Consider the following 22,953-nt stretch of genomic DNA (forward strand, 5'->3'; position numbering starts at 1 on the left):
AAGTCCGATACCATCATACGGTTTTTTCCTTGCAATGTGATATCTATGTGGTTGGGAAGTTGGTACTTATCAAAAGTAACTTCGGTATGCTTCGGTATGCTTTGGTTTTCCATCTATGTTTTTGGAAAATTTGTGCACTTCAACAACTCCTTGGTCAGATAAGTTTTTAATGATTTCCTCTTTACTTAGGTCGATTAGGTTTGGGGCATATATATATTATTTCGTGTTCACTTCACAGACACCGTGTAAAAATTTAGTACGAATGAACTTTTTGGCGGTTGATTTGTCTTTTAGTAATAGGCAAAGACTTCCGTCGCGTAGTTCTGTGATTTTCATGATTTCTTTGCATGCTAATTTTAATGCGGAATGAATTGCAAAACTATTATACTTATTTAATTGTTCATTTATATCAACGGACGATATTACAACGTATTTAGAATTTTTCACTTCTATTTCTAGAAGATTAGGAAAAAGCTCAAATTGTTTTTTAATTTTTCTTCGTTTTGGTTAGGGGCAGACGCCAGCAAAGGCAAATCTGTTATCCCCAAGATTGGGTGCCCAGGGTCCATTGTTTCTTATGTCCTAAATTATAAGTTTGTAATAACTATTGTATATATGTTTTTTTACTGGAAAGTACTGAATAGCTCAGTTCAAAGAGCAAACACAATGTGAAGTATCTCTAACATAAATAGAAACCGTACTTTCGCTCAGGCGGAAAAGAGGACAACGAAAAGAAAAACAACACGTCTGCTCGGCACGAGGGATGTCATTTTATATTTCAACTCTCTTCTCTTCATCCTAATCATTTATATATATACAAGTATATTACGCTAAATCTAACTCAATTATTTTTAGGTGATACGAAAAACCGTTAGGTGAACCAAACTATTATACTCTGTAGCAACATGTTGCAAGAGTATAAAAATGGCACAGTAAAACGATGTAATATGTTTAGTATTTATTAATTCAACCGTTTAACACTTTATACATTGTTATAATTAACGGGCTATTATGAAGCTAACAATAACATTGAAAGCTATTCAGCACCACAATTCTGTGTCATAGTTTCAACAAAGGAAAATGTTGCACTGCAACCGACCGGGGGAAATCCTTAAAACAATAAGAACAGGGCAAACCGTCGATAAAAGCACAGAGTCGAGATTCACAGCTACTTTAGTCCAATGTACGAAATTAACGGCTTTGTTGACATTGTGAATGAAAAGGCTGTAATTAAGCAAACCCAGCACATGATTCACATTAACACCAGAATAGCATTCAGTCAACCCATTGGTAACCGACTAACTATACAAGGTATATTGGTTAACACCAACGTTAACAGATGTGCCTCCTTCTTGATGTAGGCCGAAAAGTGTAAGACCCCTCACAAGTTTAAGGTGTCTATAGTTATTATTTCTGAAGAATACTAAGTTGTTTCGAATGACCAACAGATCTGTGGGATCTCAATGTTATGTGTCAAAACAGAACTGAAAGAGGCTAAATAAACTAACGAGTGAAAAAAACGTTTTAAGCAAACTAGTAAAAAAAGTCTTTAACATTTAAGTCCTTGCCAATCCTTATTATTCCATATGTATGCCACAAGAAAAGTCTCGTTGAGATGCTATTCCCCTGTTCAGGTTTACGGTGACGCCAATTCATCGAAATGTAATGCTTCGTTATATTAACGGCTGGGATATGTAGATATCATTATTCTGCAAACAAAAGGGAAATGCAGGTGCATTTCCATGTGCATGCATCAAAACTGTTGTAGTGAAATGCGAAACAACGGCGAAATCAAATACGGCTGAAAAAAGTGAAAAGCAACTGCCGTGAATGGGACCTTCAACTCAATTTTACTGTGACACAGCAGACGTCTAAATTATTTTCAGATTCTCTGGACATGTGACAACGCGTTTTTGTTGATTTTTCAAAAGATGATAAGTTCGTGTACATTTGTCCGATTTAAGTTAAATATGCGCCGTTTTGTTCGTAAACTTGTTGCCAACGAGATGCCAACTTCATTATACCCCTCTCGTAGAAGACCGTTTGCGCTCGATGTTGTCATAAGTGACCCATTTTTCATCGCCAGTCACAATCCGCTTCAGAAACGGGTCGATTTTGTTGCGATTCTGCAGCGATTTGCGAATTCGGTCCATCATGTTTTTTGCCATAGTTCGTGTGACACCCAAACATCGAGCTCCTTTTTGAATCCAAGGCTATGCAAATTGTTCCAAAAGTTTTCTGGCTTATCTTTAGTTCCTCAGCAATTAAATAAGTGCTCACGTGACGGTCTGTTTCCACTATTTCCATGATTTTATCGCAATTTTCGACGACAGGCCTCCCGACGCGTGGTGCATCTTTGACATCGAAATTACCGGAACGGAACCTAGCAAATTACTTTAGTGCTACACGTTCGTTTACAGTATCGGGCCCATAAACTTAATTATTGTTTTCAGCCGCTTTATGTCCATCTTTGACGAGCGCTCCCAACGAACTGAGTAAATCAACCGAAAAACTGTCAAAGACAAACTTTTAGCGCGAATAAACACGTTTTCAGTGCCGTATAGTATGATATGATGCTACAAGTATGATATGTGCATACTGGTCCAAAAAAAAAATTTCTACAGAAAGATGTTTTGACTTTGAAGTGACGTTTCTCTTAAACTATTTCGGCTGTTAAGCTGCAACGAAAACTTGTATATACCGTTATTTTTGTCTGGTATTATTTGCGGATTGTCAAACTGTAACATATCCAGATTTACAGGCTCTGGAAGTCATATAACATATTCGTAAGAGAACAAAAGTACTCGCGAAATATGCAATACCTTCAAAAAAAACACATACTATACATACATATCAGTACACTATTGCTAAATACCAAAATACTGATGGAGTGGGAAGATAGGCTGAAAGTAAAGTTACTCGGAGTATCAAGAAACACCACAAAATATCTGCTGTCGGTAAAACTTAACTCCTTGGCTTGGAGGAAGCTGGCATTGCAAAACTCCACCCTCAAACTGTTCCGAACTTCTTCCTTCCACCCGCTTTAGGAACGTATGCACCACGAAACAAGTCCAAATTTTTGCAAATGGCGTCGGTAACGTTGTTTTCGTCGTAGGAATTATAAAGAATGCATTACTAGACAAACTTAAAAAATTATTTCGCAACGTTAGCAGCTAAACTAAATTTTAATGGTGGGTACGGCTTTATTCAGGATAACACCTAATGGTTTCAGTTTTAGTGTTTAAGGAATGGTGAAAGAAGTGCTGGCACATCCTCGCCAAAGTTCAGACCTCAACCCCTTTGAACACCTGTGGGCCTATATGCAGACGAACTTACGAGAGCGCTAAGTCAGTAGTGTGGGGCCTTACGTTACCACATATCTTTATTTTATTAACTTAAAATTTAAAAGTTTGTATGACTACGTAGTGTTGCGCTCCATGACATCTGTATCGTGTGACTGTTTAACTACGAGTGAGTTGCAGATGAAATGTAAGTTCATAGGAAAATCCAGCTTGGAATAATTGTACTTATTTAACAGTTGTAACGCTGTAGATATTCTCTAGAATGCTGATAATGGCATATAAATTTCTGCTGTCAGATGTGTATGATCTCCATAATAGCAAAAATGAGGTTAAAGCTGCTATTTCGGAAATATCTGAACTTACACAAAATTTCGTGCGACAGTTACCTACCTACCGACAGTTTAAAGGCTTATAAGAGCCGCAGAATATTTTTAAGATGGGTGTGACACCGCTCACATTTAGGTAAAAACCTATATCTTTGGACCTGCTCTACTGATTTCAACCAAATTCGGTACATAATATTACCCTGAAATTTCCATCGTACAGTTCGAAAATCGGCGCCTACTTTCCTAATAACAAAACTTTTTCGAACTATTCTTTAACATTTCAGTAAACAAATTAGGCCCCAATACATATATCGGGATAAAACTTTGCATGAATACTTATTTTGAAGGCAGTTGAGACCAAAAATTACCTAAATCGGACCCAAACTATTCAAGCCTATTGGGAACTTTTTATGGAAAATATCGGTAAATCTGTGAGATATACCATATTGTAGAAATTCGGAGAGAATCCCTTGATTTTACGTTTATTTATTTGTGATTTAACATACTTGTCTTCATTGCTTTCGTCCTTAATTGAATTCGGTGAATGTGGTGCGCGTTTTGTTGGCGCACGTCCTATACGTTTCTTCTCTTTGAATTTTGGGTTCGCTGTTACTGCGCCCGTTGATTTGCGTCTACCTCGTTTACCCCTAGCACCACGTCAAGAACGCTTCTTTTTGGTTGTAGTACCTAAACCAGAATCATCCGAGTGATCTTTTGCTGTTATACCTCCATCGTCAAAGTCCTCTTTCTTATTGTCTGCTATACTTGTAATTTCCGCCTATGTAATTTTTTCTTTTCTGTTGTATCTCCAAGATTCACTTAGTTCTTCTACTCTCTTTGTTTCTTCTAAACTTCTCACTCGCCCTCTCTTTGCTCTTTCCTCATCTTCGTCTTCTAAAATGTGTTCGATTACTTCAGCTTCGTCCTTATACTCATGCGTATATATTATATCTGTAAGGGTTTCTTCCGCATGTATTTTCTACTACTTTAATTTATTTTATTTTCATTAATTTCACTGTTTGCACAATATTTTATTTTAACAGCGTTGTCGACAACTTCCGCCTCACCATCTTCCACTATTACTAAAGGAGACAACATTGTGGTTCTCACACTATCGTTGAATGAATTTTTGTTCTCATCGGTAATGTCTTCTACGCGTATCTCGCCTTCCTTCAGTTCATCGCTTTCATTAGCAACGAGCCTCGGTCTCATCAGAAATGACCTTATTATTATGTCTCATTATTTTCCATTAAATGTGTTATATCTTCCTTGTCTTCCACAATGGCTCGTTCTTTTTCCTTTCCTGTGCTTACCGCCTCAACAACGTCGCCTAATTTGAAATCTTCTTCGATTCCCAAATTATTTTCCAGAAATCTTGTTTGTTTGTTGAATTGATTAGCGGTAATTTTACTCACAAATTTTCTGGTTTTGGTACCGCTTCATCTTTTTTTCTTTTTTAAATGGAATTTTCCATCGTCATAACTTGTAGTTTTGCTTCGTTAACGTGAAATCGCGGATCTCAACAGACATACTCTGTCATGGGAAATGGTGTGTTGCATTTTTCTATGTAGCTCCACAAATGTTTAAACCGTGCCTTATATGTTACAAGCTTCTTCGACAGTATTCGCTCTTTTTTCACTTTTTGAATAATGTAGTGAATTTCTTCGCCGCTTGCTTTGATTTCTGCCTCCATTATGCGATTCACTCTTGCCCATGTGTCCCTCTCTTAGCACGATCGTCAATTTGATACTGACCCTTAGCGCGTTTCCTCTCAGGTGCGGCTTTGCATGTCTCGTACACATTGTTGACGAAGTAGTTGTGGTACACCGCTATTTTATTTATTTTATTTTTCCTGTCAACTTTGTATTGTTGCTGTGGAGTAGTGCAACCGCTGCCTTCCTAAACCTTTCCTCTTTTGCTTGCATGTTATTTCGAAGTTTCTGTTAATTTAACTTCACAATGTCTGATTCGAATTCTTCAAGTTCATCTTTCTCGGCAGTATTTAATTCCATTTTCGCTTTTTGAATAACTACGCGAATGAACTCGTCTTCTGATTGATTCCACTAGGCTTATGGTCTGTGTCCATCACTTCGGATTGCTGCGGATTTCGTTCCATATCACATCAACGTAGGGTTCGACATTTTCGTTTTATTTTTTTAATTATTTTTAAATTCCCGAAATATTTCCTAACTAAAGTATCGGCCTTTCTCTTGTTTGTATTTTTAATAATACCAGGGCTTAAGATTTGGCTGAGCCAGAGAACTTAAAACAATGAGAAGGTGCAGGTTCGACAGCGAACAATTTGTAGGAATTTATCAAGGAGTTCACCACAGATGCACGAGAAACAAATAACATTTTTCGCTTTTATAACAGCGGTGAATCTGTACACATACGCTCTCTTAACATAACCAACCGACGAATATTGAAGAGAATATAATATGTGAGCAAAGCTGGGCATATTGATATGCCATTTGAAATATATTCCCTTTTATTGAACTATTATTTATTATTTTTTAAATTATTTTATGTTAATTCATTTTTACTTTATTATGAGAAATATATCAAAATACTTTTAAATTATTACTAATAAAGTATTTTGATATATTTCTTAAAATAATTAATTAATTGTACTTGACACCATTATGGAGTCATAAAAGTACAGAATTGTGTTTATATAAACATGTATTCTTTCTATATTACTTTTAATAAAATTTTAAAAAATATATTGTTGCTCAAAAGTCTATTTTATTTCAATACTAATTTCAGTTGATTTTCCTATAGAAATTTGACTGGCGTAGAAGCAAATGTGCAACAGGACATACATACATATATTATGTCGTTTACACATTTGTATGTATTTTTATGTAGATATGTACACTCATTACTTCATGTGAAATCTCCGTTGACACATTTTTTGCTTTTATGTCAAAGAGTCAATCTGTCGAAGAACTGACGGGACGACAAAGCGTCACAACATTGTGTTGTTGGTAGAAAATCCGAGATGTGCCATACACACTCTTACAAACATACATCGCATATGGGCAAGTGCAAAGTCAATGTGTGTACAAAAAAATCGAACGTACTTACATAAATTCTTTGACAAATACAGTCAATCCCGGTTAAGTGCCAAAACCAAAGATGCAGATTTTTTGTGCTTTGTAGTACATAAGCGATTGTGGTACTTAAGCGAGTGGTACCAAAAAAAATTATTTCTATGTATTTAAAAAAAAATTACCGTTTTCTTTAAAAAATTAAGAAAAAAAAAGTGAGATGCAGCAAGACACCGGCAGATAAGAGGGATTGGAGGAGTGATACTTAACCGGGGTTTACTGTATACATAAATCAGAGGAATATTGAATATTTTCTTTAAAAAGTTTCTTGAATTGTAAATCGACAAATTTACTATGTTGTCACTTTTATTCTAAAATATTTTAATACTCATATTTGAGGGGTTGTCACTTTTCCCTTCTAGAGGGAATATCAGAAATTTGTTTAATTTATGATTTTTAGCTTTTGCCATCGTCGCGAAAAGACGCTTGTAGGCAAACGCATGCTCGGGGAGATGTGTAAGGCGTTTGCTTTTATGAATGAAACGACTTAGCTTATTGCTTGTGCGCCAGCGTTCATGAATGAAAATGTTGTTGGTGTGTGATTTACTACAAATTTAGGATTTGGCTACCATATTGATTTCTGACGCTGCTCATGCTATTTGAGACAATTTGTGTTTTTGTACAACAATGTTTGTATTCTGCCTATTGGCTGACGTACTTACATTTGTACGCTTATTTTGCGCGGTCGTACGCATATTTGTACATACATACTTACATATAGAGCAGTGCGCTTACATGTTTTCATTGATAATTGATAATATATTATTACAAGTATATTATATGATATAACATATTGATGTACATATGTACATACATAAATTATGAATTTTGTAACAACTGAAATTAGAAAATTATGAAAATAGTAAAATATCATTTCTTGCATAATCTTTCACATTTTATCAATGTAGCATTTGTGCAAAAAAATCATATTTTATCAATTTTTCATCATTAAAATCGTTTATATGGCAAAAAATAATCATGCATATGTGAAGTGGCATTTGTATTTTTTGTTTTCTCATTCATTTCATTTCATTTTTCTCTTTATGTTGGGAGATACGTAATTTGTCAGAGAAGGTTGTTAGAAATTCTCATTTCTGTTAAATAACAGCAAATGCTACAGAAAATGGTGAACTCCTTGATCTTAATTTTTCAGCCAACCAATCGAGCATCATACAAAATTCAATTTGCACCTTCTCGTTGTTTTAAGTTCTCTGGCTGAGCTCTCTTGGCGCGTTTGAACCAAATCTTTAATATTGCCTATATTTTCATCAATAAGGACTTTTAATTTTGGTCTTCAAAGAATATTCAAAGGATATTTGAATATACTGTCGAGGACAAAGTAATTATTTCAATTGAGTGGACAATATGATAGTTAGGATTACATGTTTCACTAACCTTTAGACTCATATATATTAGCTATGCTGCGGCGGACCGACCAAATGTTCAGTTATGCATACATTGCAAAGCACTACATAACATAGACAAACATTGCATGTGAAACATAGCCTGTGAAACATAGCAGTTACAGCGCATATAATCAGCTGTTTTTTAATTTTTGTGAGAGTATTTGATATTTTATGCGCAATATGGATGATTTGTTGTTTTTAAATATTCTTCGCCTTCAACGAAGAAAGGTGTTACGAAGACGCAAACGCCGCTGGTCCGTTCATCCTGCAAATAAAGATAGAAAGCCAAATGGCTACTTTTGGAAGAACTTTTTAAAATTACAAAATGACGATATATATTTTTATTCATATATACCATATTTTTGAATTATGTTTTAGGTACCTCGCTCACGAAATTCTTTTTGAAGTCGTTGCCTCTATGCATAAATTAGGCAAAACAACAGTGTGGAATATCGTACTTGAAACGTGCGAAATACTTTGGTCACATTTGTCCCCAATATAACTAGCGAGCCGACCACTGCACAATACACGCACATCGCTGTTGATTTTTTAAAACTATGCCGTACCTCTGCCAGCATTGGATTTATTGCAACTACCACCAAGAGCTCTATTATGGAATGTTCTGAAAACAAAAAGCATACATAATTAAATTACTTTTGTTATTTTTATTTTATTTCTTTTCAACAACATTCAGTGTTATATGTATATATAAGTACAATATCAATAACAAATTCTTAAAGCTCTTATTAAAAATTAATAAATATAGATATTTGTTCTGCGGCTGCATATAAACAAAGTAATTCAGTTAATAAAGGGTGTTTGTTTTTTTTGATGTATAGAACTTTAAATTGCAATTTAACAACGATGGATTATTCGGTTGATATGAATTTTATTTATCCGAAAGATAATATTGTGGCATTAAATTTTAAATATGATTGGCTGGCTCGGATGTAGTCCAATCAGGACGTCCAATTTCCGATGACTTTTCCCAACATTTGTGGCAACAACACGGCGAATGTTGTCTTCCAAATAGTTAAGCATTTGTGGCTTATGCGCATAGACCAATGACTTTACATAACCCCACAGAAAGTGGTCTAGCGGTGTTAAATCACAAGATCTTGGAGACCAATTCACAGGTCCAAAACGTGAAATTAGGCGGTCACCAAATGTGTCTTTCAATAAATCGATTGTGGCACGAGCTGTGTGACATGTTGCGCCGTCTTGTTGGAACCACAGCTCCTGGACATCATGGTTGTTCAATTCAGGAATGAAAAAGTTAGTAATCATGGCTCTATACCGATCACCATTGACTGGAACGTTCTGGCCATCATCGTTTTTGAAGAAGTACTGACCAATGAGTCCTTGTTGACATGTTGTTAGCCATTTAACCAGAAGTGCGCTTCATCATAAAATGAACGTAGGACGCGATACGTATTCCGCACAGAATCATTATTTTGGAAATAAAATTGCAATATTTGCAAGCGTTGTTCAGGCGTTAGTCTATTCATGATGAATTGCCAAGCCCAAATGAGAATAAATCACTTGACAGGTGTTAAATCGATCGCCATCTTGAACAGTAATGCAAACTTAAAGTTCTATACCTCGAAAAAACACACCCGTTATTTATGAATAGGCAGCGAGATGGTGCAAATATTCGGAAAAATATTAATAGACGTTAAAAAAGAACAGACGATCGGACAAGGTTAAATTCAAATTTCTTTGGCTCCGCTTTTATGGCCATAAAATTATTGGTGAGCACCTAGCTGTCATCTGCTTACCTTGGCTCATATCAGTCATTTTTGGCACCAACATTTTGCCGAGTGCTTGCACCGTCTCGCTGCCTTTTTGAAAAGCCCGCTTCCCACAAGCTTCTTTGTATAATTTAAAGGTTTCTTTAAAACTGCCGTCATCATCACTGATTGTTCTGAGTTGATGCCGACTGCGACGGCTTTGGCGAGTTTTGGAAATCAAATATATTTGATATGCAGCGATTTCTATAAAATAATAAATATGTCTATAATACATAACAAAAATATGAGCTTACGACCTAGCCTTAACAAACGGGGTTAAGAAGTCCATATTTTTCAGCAATAAACAAGTGTCGTAAACCTTTCGTATTTAGTAAATATAAAATTAACAAAATTACAAATTTGAAGCCGTAAAGGGTTAAAACTAATCCAGAGAGATATGGAGATATATATAAGTATAGGTATGAATGATATACAATATAATATGTATGTTGAATTGCGAGTGACTGTCTGTCCGTCCGTTCGTCTGTGCAAGCTGTAACTTGAGTAAAAATTGAGAAGGCGTGATGAAACTCAGTACACGTGTTGCGTGGCAAAAAAGTGAGGTTGAGTTCGTAGTTGGGCGTAAGCAAACCACTGACACGGCCAAAAAACGCCACTAAGCCACAAATTAAAATACAAAACTGTAATTTGTCACAGGGAATCGCAGTAATAAGTGGCACCTGCGTGCTAAAATGTTTTTAAAACTGGTGGGCGTGGCCCCGCCTTTTAAGAGGTTTAATGCACATATCTCCTAAACCACTTAAGGTACAATAACCTAATATTCTCTGGACAAATCTCCGCTGCGACTACCGACACGATAAAAATGGATGAAATCGGATGACAACACCGCTCATATAACGGTTCTGTTAAAAACTACAAAAAGCGCGATAAATCAATAAGTGAATACGCCGGAGACATCAAATTTTACATCCGTCATGGCACGAGAGCTCTTACAAAGCCGAGGTTAGAACTTGCCAAATCTCTTGACTTACTCGACGGATATCGGTATGTAACATTATCTTGACAATCTTATATTCCAGTGCGAAAATGAGCGAAATCGGACTACAATAACGCTTACTTCCCATATAACACAATTTTAAATTCCACCTGATTATAACATTTTCCAATATGCAAATGAATTTATCGGGATAAAACTTTGCCCGAATAGTGCGCTCGAAGTAGGCCCCATTATGACCAGAAATTGCCAAAATCAGTCCTACAGCGAACATTTTATTGAAAATATCGGTCTATCTGTGAGATAAGTTATTGAAACTCGCAGACATTCCTAATAACAATAAGAGTGTATATCGAAAAAGGGGTTGAATGGGATGAAGGCATTCCGTAGCCGCCATTTACCTAATACAAAGATTTTCGAAATTCTCGTATACTTCGGGTGAAACCTTAAACCTCATGTAACTAATATCAGGGTTTTTGAACATACGGCTGACTTTACTTCATATACGAGTATATTAGTAAGTGTACAAGTCTTATGACGAATATGTCGTTCAGTGTCTGAGTTATATATTTAAAAAATTGCTTAACAATATGTTCTCAAGTATACCTCAGCAATGTCCAAAATAATGCCTGTCCCTTTCTCTGCCTCCAATATAGCATACTTGTATATAATGATTTCCGTAATTCTAGCCTATACGGTTGAGTTTATCTCACAAAAATATAACTTAGTTGAATATGTTTTTGAAATAATTTTCCTTGACGCGACTAAAATATCTTAATAAAACTAAGTGAGTACATGATACTTCAATAAAAGAGATAGCTATAAAGTTGGATGGTTGTTTATATAAATGATCAGGATGACGAGGCGAGTTGAAGTCCGGGCGACTGTCTCGCCGTCCGTCTGTCTGCGGAAACTGTAACTTGAGTAAAAATTGAGATATCGTAATGACACTTGGTCCCTCAATTTTAAAGCTATCGATCTGAAATTTTGCACCTGTCCTTTTCTTACTAAGAAGCTGCTCGTAAAATCTTCACGAAATTTGGCATAAGTCGTTTCCAAAAGCAACAATGTATATTCCCCAGAAATTGTTCAGATTAGATCACTATAGCATTTAGAAACCATAGTAACTCAAGAGTTATTGTTTAAGGCAAAAATATCATCATCACTATATCATATAGTTGTCATATAAATTGAGCCATCGGAATCAAGTTCTTGTAAGAAACCAATGGTCGAAAATATCAATAAATTGGTAGGAAATTTTCGACTTTTATTACAACCTATGTGAAACCACTTTGATAAAACCTATGTGTTTCACACTTCATTGAGTGCATTTTGGGAAAATAACTTTGGCATAGATGTTTCAGTGAATGGTAGGGTCATTTCCACCGGTAAACTGAACCAATATCTTTCGATTGGCCGATTTTCATCAAAACAGAATGTTTACTGAGTCAATATACAAGTATTGTATAAATTGTATTCGGTATGTAGGGGCTTGAAAAAACATGGTGAAATTTCCATAATTTTTGGGTAGGGAATTGTATAACTTAAGCGCACCATTTGTGTTAACATTTTTTCCGATATCACCATTTGTGCTTGAGGTAAATACTGTACAGTGTAACAATCAAATTGAATTTAAAATTGCGTTATATGGGAAATAGGCATGGTTGTAGTCTGAATTTTACACTGTAGCACAAAAATGTGAGGATAAAGTTATGACCAAACTTGGTTGAAATTGATGGGGTTGTTACTGAAATTTGGGATTTCAACGAAACGAGGACAGTGCCAAACCCATTTAGCAATTTTTACACCGATTATTATGCATCTCTTCATTACGATCTTTAAGACTTCGTGCTTCTGACGCGATGCTTCAGCGAATTAACGCACGTTTAGTAGATTTCAACATATGCTTTGATACGGTCTTTTTTACACGGTTTGAAAATAATACTATTTATATTTTTTACCCGATTTTATTCCAGTTAGAATGATTCAAAATTGGGCTTAAATTTTATTTGTCAGATTAAATTTCCTTTTGTGGATACAGCCAAGTTTACTAGTCAGAGCAATTGTAAATAGCGCAAATTTAGGGCAATGATCAATGTCTTTTTTTACACGGTTTTTTTCTGAAACCAATCTACCATGTAAAAACAGAATTAGGTGTACACTCATCTTGACAGTGTACGACTAGTTTGGTAGATATAACTTAATGGTTTGTAAGGTATATACAAGTACAGTTCGTCTGTCTCATTTCAAGGCAACTTTTGTGTTTCAGGTTTAAAAAAACGGGCTAAAAAGTGTAAAAAAGGTAAAAAATAGATCATTAATATTAATATTAGTGGTGCCTGTTCATTACTTTCTATTTTTTAAATTTTAATTTATTATGGTATTTTGCTCATCTGCAATACCATGAACGCTGATACAAAGTTTCATCAATATATCTTAAGTTTTACTCAACTCATCACCATCCTGATCATTTTCGTACACCTAAACTTACATCTATCTCGCTTAGTTTTAGAAGTTACAAATAACCGTGAGGTAAAAAAACTATTACACTCTCTGTAGCAACATGTCACGAGAGTATAAAATAGCTGTGAAAAATCATGTGTTTATTTATGTATACACAAAAATGTAATTTAAAAATCATATGTGTCTGTTATCTTTATCTTCTTGAAAAGTTTCCAAACCCCAATCTTGATGATCTCCAAATCCATTTAAGTTAATCAAGCGGTATTTTTTATTGTGGATCTAACTAAGTTTTGATACGCCGTATGATATATATGAAATTAGTAGATCTTATATATATCTCTAATACAGTTCCAAACGTATTTCCTCTCCCCAGTCGTATTTATTACAGGATTCTTGTGTACCGAATTTCATCGAAACTTCTCTATTTTATATTTGCACAGAGTGAAGCGACTGCGTTTATTAAATTTAACACATAGAAAACTTGTATAGTTTTCTACTTACATCGATGTTCAACAGTCTGCTAAAAACCCTATCTGATTCTTAGATATGTATGTTTTCCATTGCAAATTGGAAAATTATAAACAAGTTAAAACTATAAAAAAACTGCAGTGCCACCCATAAAACTTGTATAAAATAATAAAGTAAAGGTGAATTAAAATACTCATACGTGTATCAATCAGAGTTTAGATTAACACACACAGTAAGGATAACTGAAAAATTTTTATAGTCTAGGATTTGACCTAATTGTAGCAATTGTTTTTGGGGTAGGTGGACATGCTCATAAAATTTCATAGATATTTTAGAAATTTCATTATCACACTAGTATGAGTAAAAATGGATCTGCAAAATGTCCGTCAGAGGAAACTTAATCACGCTGTAATACCTATTAAGTAAGTAAGTAATCATATACCATAAATTGAATTGCCTTCACTAAAGAAAAGTCGATTTTAATCAATAAATCAAATGGTGTAAAAATATTTTATTCCTTATTTCGTGGTGGAAAAGTTTTTCTATTACTACCTAGTAACCTTAAATAATGACCTAGATTTGCGTACCACATAATTTCGCTTTCATTTTGCTTTTGATCTATTCGCCATTCGTCATATTGCCTCTACGGCGGGAAATATTTTCACTAATGGTCAACTGTGCCGTTTGAATATGCCAAATATTAAACAAAAGAATTTGGTAAAAAACCAGCTACATTTTATTTTAGTCCAACAAACAAGGTAATATTAAACACTTACTCATTCCAGACCTTAAATTGACTCAAATTGAGTGCGTTCGGGAGATGCTGTGTGGAGTCTGCGCCAACCTGAGTTATAACTAGGTGAATAAATACATAGACTCTGTCGCTAACCAGCATCAACGAACAAAAACAGTACAAGTTTATTTAGCTTAAAAAATGAAACGAATACAATATACGCGCTGAGAAAGTCTCTGCCGCTTCAGGCGTGTATCTGGGCCTTTCGTGTGTATTTTTTTGGATTTACTTATATCCATATGCCGGTGGCAAACATATTTTAACATAATATATATTATATATGCCACCGTTTTATCGGGTTGTTTGGCAAATGTAAAAACATTGTGTGTCTATGTAGCTATATATGCGAATACGATAAGGATTTAAGCTGGATTTTATTATTAAAGATATACTTTAAGACATAAATAGAGTCCACTTTAGAGTCGGAATCAGCGTATCCTTTTTATTACATATCCCATACAATTACTCCACTCCTTTGCGAAAAAATTGTCCAAAAATATCATAAACATTTTGTATGTGCATAAGAGCAAATTGTTTCAATAAATTGTGGTCTCATAATTCACAAATGACGCCTAAACTCAATGATATTTTAAACACATTGCACGCAACCCAAATAAATCTATCACGCTTATATTTATGAATGTATGTATATACATATATGCGTTCCCATGCTTTTCAGCCATAAACAAGTATTCCTTATAGTGCCATGAATGCTTTTGGTAAGAAAAAAATGTTTCTGTTATAACTAAAAATGGTTGATAAACGTAAAAACAATATGCTTTGTAATCTTTAACAGTGTGAATTCCTTGACCAGAAAGGACTTATTATAACCTGAACAGGGTAGATTAAATTTGCCACGAAGTCTGTAACACCCAGAAGTGTGACGACCTGATTCGATTCAGCTATGTCCGTCTGTCTGTATATACACAAGATATCGATCTAAACTTTTGCATACGTCCTTTTCTCCCTACAAGGTTGCTCATTTTTGGGAACAGAAGATATCGTACCAGCATGTAGCTGCCATACAAACCGCACAATCAAAATCAAGTCCTTGTATAGAAAACTTTTTATTTGTGAAGGGTTTTATAACTACTTTTATGCAACCGAATTAAACATTATTTTTTTTTTTTGATCAAACTATTATCATCAAAGGCTTTAATATAATCATCAAAATATCGGGTAAACGTTTGCGAATTTACACTGTAACTGGGATAGTTGAGTGCCCCAAGCATTCCCTCGAGAAGATTCTTCATTGATTGGCTAATTGGTGAGAATTGCTTGGAATATGTGTAAATCAGGATGTTCGCAAATCCATATATTTAGAAAATTCCTTTGGATTTGGTAAGTTTTCTTAAACACTTTTAGAATCGTTGCAAAAATATATATTCGATAAAAACGTGTGATGAAAAACTAAAACCAAAATTACTGTTTAAAGTACCATATCACAATAATTCGCAATTAGCAAGAAAATACTTGTAGAACATCAGAACAGCATTTACTACTTTTGCGCATAAAACTAAACTAGGACAGTGAATCTATACACGTCTTTACCCACTCATATACACACAGATATTTTTATGAACCATTGGTGCATCTATATAAACAAATATCCTTGGAAAAAATGCACTCAAAGCTTGCGGCTAATGTAATTGCACACTATTAAACGCGTAGTAAAAGCAAAAACAACAACAGGGAAGGGCTAAGTTCGGTTGAAACCGAACATTTTATACTTTCGCAACTTGCAATGATCAAAGCCAGGGAAATACCTTCAGGTGTTGGCAAAACTGTATATAAAACAAGTAAGGAAGGGCTAAGTTCGGTTGTAACCGACGTTTCATACTCTTGCGACTTGCAAGGAACAAAACCGGCTTGTTACTTGTAAAATAATGAAAATCATTATATGTGGTATAATATATATTCAAATTCGGCATTAAGCTATAGTATACCCAGTATTATACGTTTAGTTAATTTTGTTAAGATATCTTACATATTAACAAATATATCCGATATAAAGCCAATCGGAAGTTTGAACCTGTTATATTAGGTATACGAGAGAAAGGGATAAAATTGATCCGATTTTATATATTTTTGGCATTATTACATAATATTTAAAAAACCATGCTCTCTAAGTTTCACTAAGGTACCTCACATTCCATCACCAATATAAGTATAAGGAGTAAGGTTAACCGGATGTTAACATTCGATTTTATCAGAATAATATCACGTAGCGAATTTGGTTGTAATCAGTCGAGCTTGTCTCGATATATGGGTTTTAACCCAAATGTGAGCGGTGCCACGCTTATCGTTCAATTTGGACAGCGCCTCCTATCCTATGAAGACCCGTATCATTTTGAGTGTAAGTGGGTTTATGTCTCTGACGCATGTACATATAAATTTATCACACTTTTGGTAGTTTTTAAAAAAAACTTTATATGGGGATTGGGCGGTTTTATCGTCCGATTTCCTCTATTTTCACATTGTCGTAAGAAGGGTCAAAAAGATTTGTCGTGTGCAAATTTGGGTTATATTGATTTATTGGTGGGATATATACATTAAACCTATTAGGGGGGACCACTCCTACTTTTTATAGATATGAAACAACATGTACCCCTCCCAATAGGATTCGTTGCACCAAATTACAGTTTTGTGTTTTAATTTGGTGCTAAGTTATAACAATTTATAGGTTTCACAATAATGAAATGTTTTGGGCGTGACAGGGGTCCGATAACGTCCATCTACAATACCAAACTTCTAATGGTGCGAACAACCGTTTGGTAAACAAAACTATTATACTCTGTAGCAACATGTTGCAAGATTATAAAAATACAACCGCATTTGAATTAATATGTGTGTACCAAAGAAGTATCTACGATGACTGTGATTAAAGTGGATTCCGTCACGCAGTTAATGAGTTGATAAAATCTGATGTGCACAGTAACTATTTATACTATACTACACATTACTGCATTTATTAAAATACTTGTGTGCAATTGTATGTAGAACAAGTAAGGAAGTTCTTAGTTCGGGTGTAAACGAACATTTTATACTCTCGCAACTTGCAAGGATCAAAGCCCGGGAAATTATTTCAGGTGTTAACAAATTTTTTATTAAAGGAAGTATTGATCCGATTCCACCCATTTTTGGCACAAAAACATACTAATATCGAGATTTTCATTTATTTATTTTAATATATGAATTTCAATCATATATCTTACACATTAACCGATATTTTCGGTAAAGAGTAAACTATAGGCACAGGGTATATTCAGTACCTAGGGGCTTGAACAGTTTTGGTTCGATTTAGACAAGTTTTGGTCACAATGTAAAAAAAAGTATACACTTTAAACGCATTATTCACTAAATTGAAAAATGAGAGCATATCATTTAGCTCTATTCTCTGCTATTGGTAATTTCCTCATCAAGTTATAGGAGGACACCTTTACGATACAGTTTTTATACTCTCGCAACATGTTGCACAGTTGTTGTTGTATTATATATATAAACATAAATATATATACATATATAAAAAAAAAAATTTGCGGGATGACGAAACGAGTTAAATTTTAAGCAACTGTCTGTTCGTCCATTCGTACAAGTGATAACATAAGTAAGCATCAAGATATTTTTGTGAAACTTGGTACACATGTTCACTGGCACCATAAGAAATTTGCTATTGCAGGTATACATTGTGACCAGAAAGTTTCTGGAAATTTACTTTTAAACTGCCCGCGCTAAATATTTTTTTTGTTAAGTTGGTAGCACTGTCCTTAATTACTTTGCCAAAAATGAATGCGATCTGCCAACCAGTTTGTCTGCAGCAGCTGTTGAAAACAGTGGTCCTCAGTAGTGTTTTGCGATTTTTACAATGAAAAAAAATATTAAACACAGATGCATCAAATTTTGTGTTTCGAACCAAATTTCGTGCACGAAATCGTTGCGAATGTTAGAAAAGACTTATGGTGAATCTATTCTTTCGAAAACCCAATTCTACGACTGGTACAAAGCCTTTAAGGATGGTCAAGAAACCGTCGAAGACATGCCTCGTTCCGGTCGTCTTTCGACATCTATCACTGATGATAACATCAAAAAAGTGAAGGAAATCGTGCTCGATAATCGCCATTCGAGAGAGATAGTACATAAGCTAAGCAGCGGCCGGGAAGCAGCTCGTATATTTCGACGGATAATTTGGGCATGAGACGCATCAATGCTCGGCTAGTTCCAAAAGAGCTGAATTTTTTGCAAAAAACCCATCATGTGCAACTATTTTAAGACCAAAATCTCGTTCAATACCATCGATCAACCACCGTATTCACCGTATTTGGCCTCATGCGACTTATTTTGTTACCAGAACTTAAGTTACCACTCCAAAAATTCGCAAAGGGAACTGAAGGCGATCACAGACGGCGCCTACAAGGCGTTTTCGATTGAAAAAAGAGGTGGCATATGTATATCGCTTCAGAAGGAGCATATTTTGAAGGCGACAAAATAAATATTGATGAAGAATTAAAAAGTTTCATTTTATTTACAATTTCCGGGAAATTTCTGGTCACAAGGTGTGCCATTTAAAATGATAGAACATTATAATCAAGCTCCAAATCGACAAACAGAAAACTATAGTTTGGTAGAGATTCGCAGTAGAAAAGGGAAAGTAAGCGTGGTCCTGCCCCTATTAGGTTTGATGTACAAAAAGACTAAACCACTAAAGCTATATTAACTAAACTTGCTAGGGACAAATCCTTCTGGCACCTCCTAAGACAGTGTGAAAATGGATGAAATAAGGTGATACTTTGCCCACTTCTCTTCAAACTCTTTTATTGAAAACTACTAAAAGTGGGAGAAATTACTGAATAAATACGTTAGAAGCATTAAATTTCACTTCCAATATGGTGCGAAAGAGCTTCCCAGGGCTCGCTCGGAAAATTGGACAGTGGGCGTGACAATCCCCACCTTTAGATGAAATCCTTTATCTCAAGAACTTTTCGATCATTTTTAATTTGCAACGCGTTATTCCGACAGTATTATCTTTGATTAAGAAAATGGGCGAAATCAGACATCAAATACACTTTTTTCCCATATATAACCATATTGAATACCGTATGATTCTTTCACTTTACGGCGGTTTTCGTTATGGGATTCATCATGGCTTCTCGTATCCTTCGTTAAAAAGTACGCAATGCTTTGGTTCATCTGAATAGGTGAATGATTTTTAGTTTGTGATGAAATTTGCCGGTAAAACGTCATATTTTTTAATAAATTTATTATTAAAAATATTTTCTTTACATTAGATGAAAAATGGATCGCTGTGAACAATTGTCCGACTATGAAAGATGCCAACTCTAAGCCCATCGCAAAGTCCCTCAAAAATAGGAATAAGTCAAAAATAACGTAAGTATTAAGATAAAAGTAAGTCAAAAATATAAGTAACCTTTTAAGAAATAAAGCACAATATTATATATCACCCATCACTCAGCACCCAAAATTAAAGAAACTCGTGCTGTCAAAGCAATTGTGTCAACTGTTAACTGTGTGTAATATTGTCGGCTGAATATAAACTTTGAAAATACGTTTCGAGTGAGCCGGGAGACTTTCTTCTATTTAGTATCGCCTAAAAATGTATGCAAAAATAAGACCATGTGGCTTTGTTTAAATTAGCTTCTTCTACTAAGTATAGAACTATTGGAAGTCTCTTTGGAGTGGAACGCACTACGGTAGGGCGGATAGTTGTAGACGTGTTTAGGGAAATATACGAAAGATTTCAAAACAAAGGTCCTCCAACTGACACGAAAGTCGATGAATTTAGACGTGGTTTTAACCTTTTGAGAATCCCTCAATGTTATGGCGCAATAAATAAATGTCACATAGAAGTCAAGCCTCTAAAGAACGAAGCCGGCCACTATTTAAGTTTTAAAAAATGGTATTTAACGATTATAGTTGCGTCGGTAGATTATAGATGCGGATTTACATATATTAATTTTTTGCTACCAAAGCGAAGTAATGACTTCACCATATTTGAACCTTAATTTAAAAAGAATGTCATTGCGATAGATCGGAGGTATTGAAGTGTCAATAGCGGAATAGCCATCAGGCAAGCAATTATGGCATTAATTTAGCAAATTACACATTTAGGTACTTTGGTTTACTATTTTGCTTAATACTTGTACGAGATATGGCTATTATATTCTTATATATGTAATTTATACAATTGATATTTTTAACATATTTGTCTCTCTTGTTAATATAGCCAAAATATTTGGTGTTGGTTTGTTCCATTAGATTAAGAGCCTTCTCTTCGTTTTTAATATATTTACTAAGATATTTTTCCATTTCCCTTTAGCGAGTTCGAGGAGTTAGTCCATTATGGCTATTTTTATGCATTCTACGCAACTGTTTAGTAAATTTTACCCACACCTCAAGGATTGCAATCAGAAGTCCAACGTACTTTTTCCTTTTTTTTCATGATTAGTTTTTTCTTTTCACGTTTATTTTGAATTTAAACTTTTTTTTAATGTCAGAATGACGGAAAACATATGATTGTGATAGAAGACATGAAAGCTTTGGGAGTGTTCAGTGCAATCCATCGTAGTAATTAGTAGAGTTTATAAAAGTTCAAATGGTTAAGTTAAGGATTGCAATCAAATAATGTATAATTTTAACTTATCTTGAAGGTCATAGACTCATTTAGTTTTATTACTATATTTTACTTTCCGTCAGCGAAAGTTGTAATTAAATTATTATTAAATGAAATATACATACATAAGTGATATAATCTATATATATATATATATTAACATATTGAGATGATGAGAAAAACGTCAGCCAAAGAATCGAAATTCATTATATTAGGGATTGAGGTTTATACCCTGACCAGTTTCAGTATTGAGCGCCAAACCATTAATATACTTTTATAACTATATAAGAAAACGTTTTCACTTAATTTCTATTAAATATCACATATTTTGGCCAACCTAAACAATTAAAAGTCAAGTGGAATGTCGGAAATCATTATATAGGATATATTAAATGGAATGGCATTAATTTTTCACATTGTTCAGGTATGTTTCAAAATTCTGAATATTAGTTACATGGGGCTAAGGCAAGTTTCCGTCCAATTTTATCCATTTTAAACACAAAGACACATTGTTATGAGAAAAATACGCTCTCTCAAAATTATTCGAATAACCTGAAACCCGATTATTCGAATATCCGGTTTGTAACCATTCGTATAAATATTATATTAACCTAATAAGATTATTCGAATAGCTGCTCTGCTGCGCGTATTTGAATAAATGAAAATTGTTTGATATCCAAGTATTATCCAATATTATTATTGCATGTTTTTTTTCAATAAAAAGATGAAAATGAATGAATGCTTACTATTTGAATAGTCGACAACGAACTGTTAACCTGATAATCGAAATAGCGGTTATTGGAATAGTCGATGACTTACGACTATCCGGATACTGCAAACCGAATATTATTATTCGGAAATTGCCCTAATCCGGTTAGTCGAGTGCGGAGAGCTCTAGTATATAGTAAGCTGAAAGTCCGAAAATCTTTATAATAGGTATATGGGGGCTAAGGGAAGTATTGACCCGATTCCACCCATTTTCGACATAAGTGTATATAATTATCAAGCAAACATTTGCTCCGAATTTCAACAACATCTCTCTCAGATTGACCGATATTATCAGCCGAAACTCAGTCATACGCACTAGGGTCCACATATTCGGCATGTAAGGGCTTGAACGGTTATAGTCCGATTATGACAATTTTTAGACTAGAGATGGCATATCTCAAAGGCACTATTTGTGCTAAGTTTCATCTAAATATATTTATTGGTGCTTGATTTGCGTACTGATGTGGAATTTAAAATTGTGCTAAATGGTTGTAGACCAATTGCGACCACTTTCACAATGTAACATAAGAAACTGAATTTGATTGAAATTGATCGAGTAGGTCTAAAGACATGTTATTTTAACGAATTGTGGGCGGCGCCACGCTCATCGTCCACTTTTGACCCCGACTCCTATAAAGCCCTTACTTATGGCGTTTTATATTTTTTTGATTAATATCGTTTTATGGGCATGGCAGGGGATCCGATTTAGCCCATCTACGAAATGGTACACCTTTTTTTGCCAGGGCACACGTGAACCCAGTATGATTAAGATATCTTAATTTTAACTCAATTTATCGCTTGCGCAGTCGGACAGACGGAAGAAAGGACGAAAATATAGACAGGCACTCGGATTTCAACTCGTCTCATCATACTGATAATTTGTTTATATATAACCCTATATCTAACTAGATTATTCTAAGGTTATACAAACAATCGTTAGATAA

The sequence above is a fragment of the Bactrocera oleae genome, chromosome 5, assembly GCF_042242935.1.
Source record: "Bactrocera oleae isolate idBacOlea1 chromosome 5, idBacOlea1, whole genome shotgun sequence".
NCBI classification, from domain to species: Eukaryota; Metazoa; Arthropoda; class Insecta; order Diptera; family Tephritidae; genus Bactrocera; species Bactrocera oleae.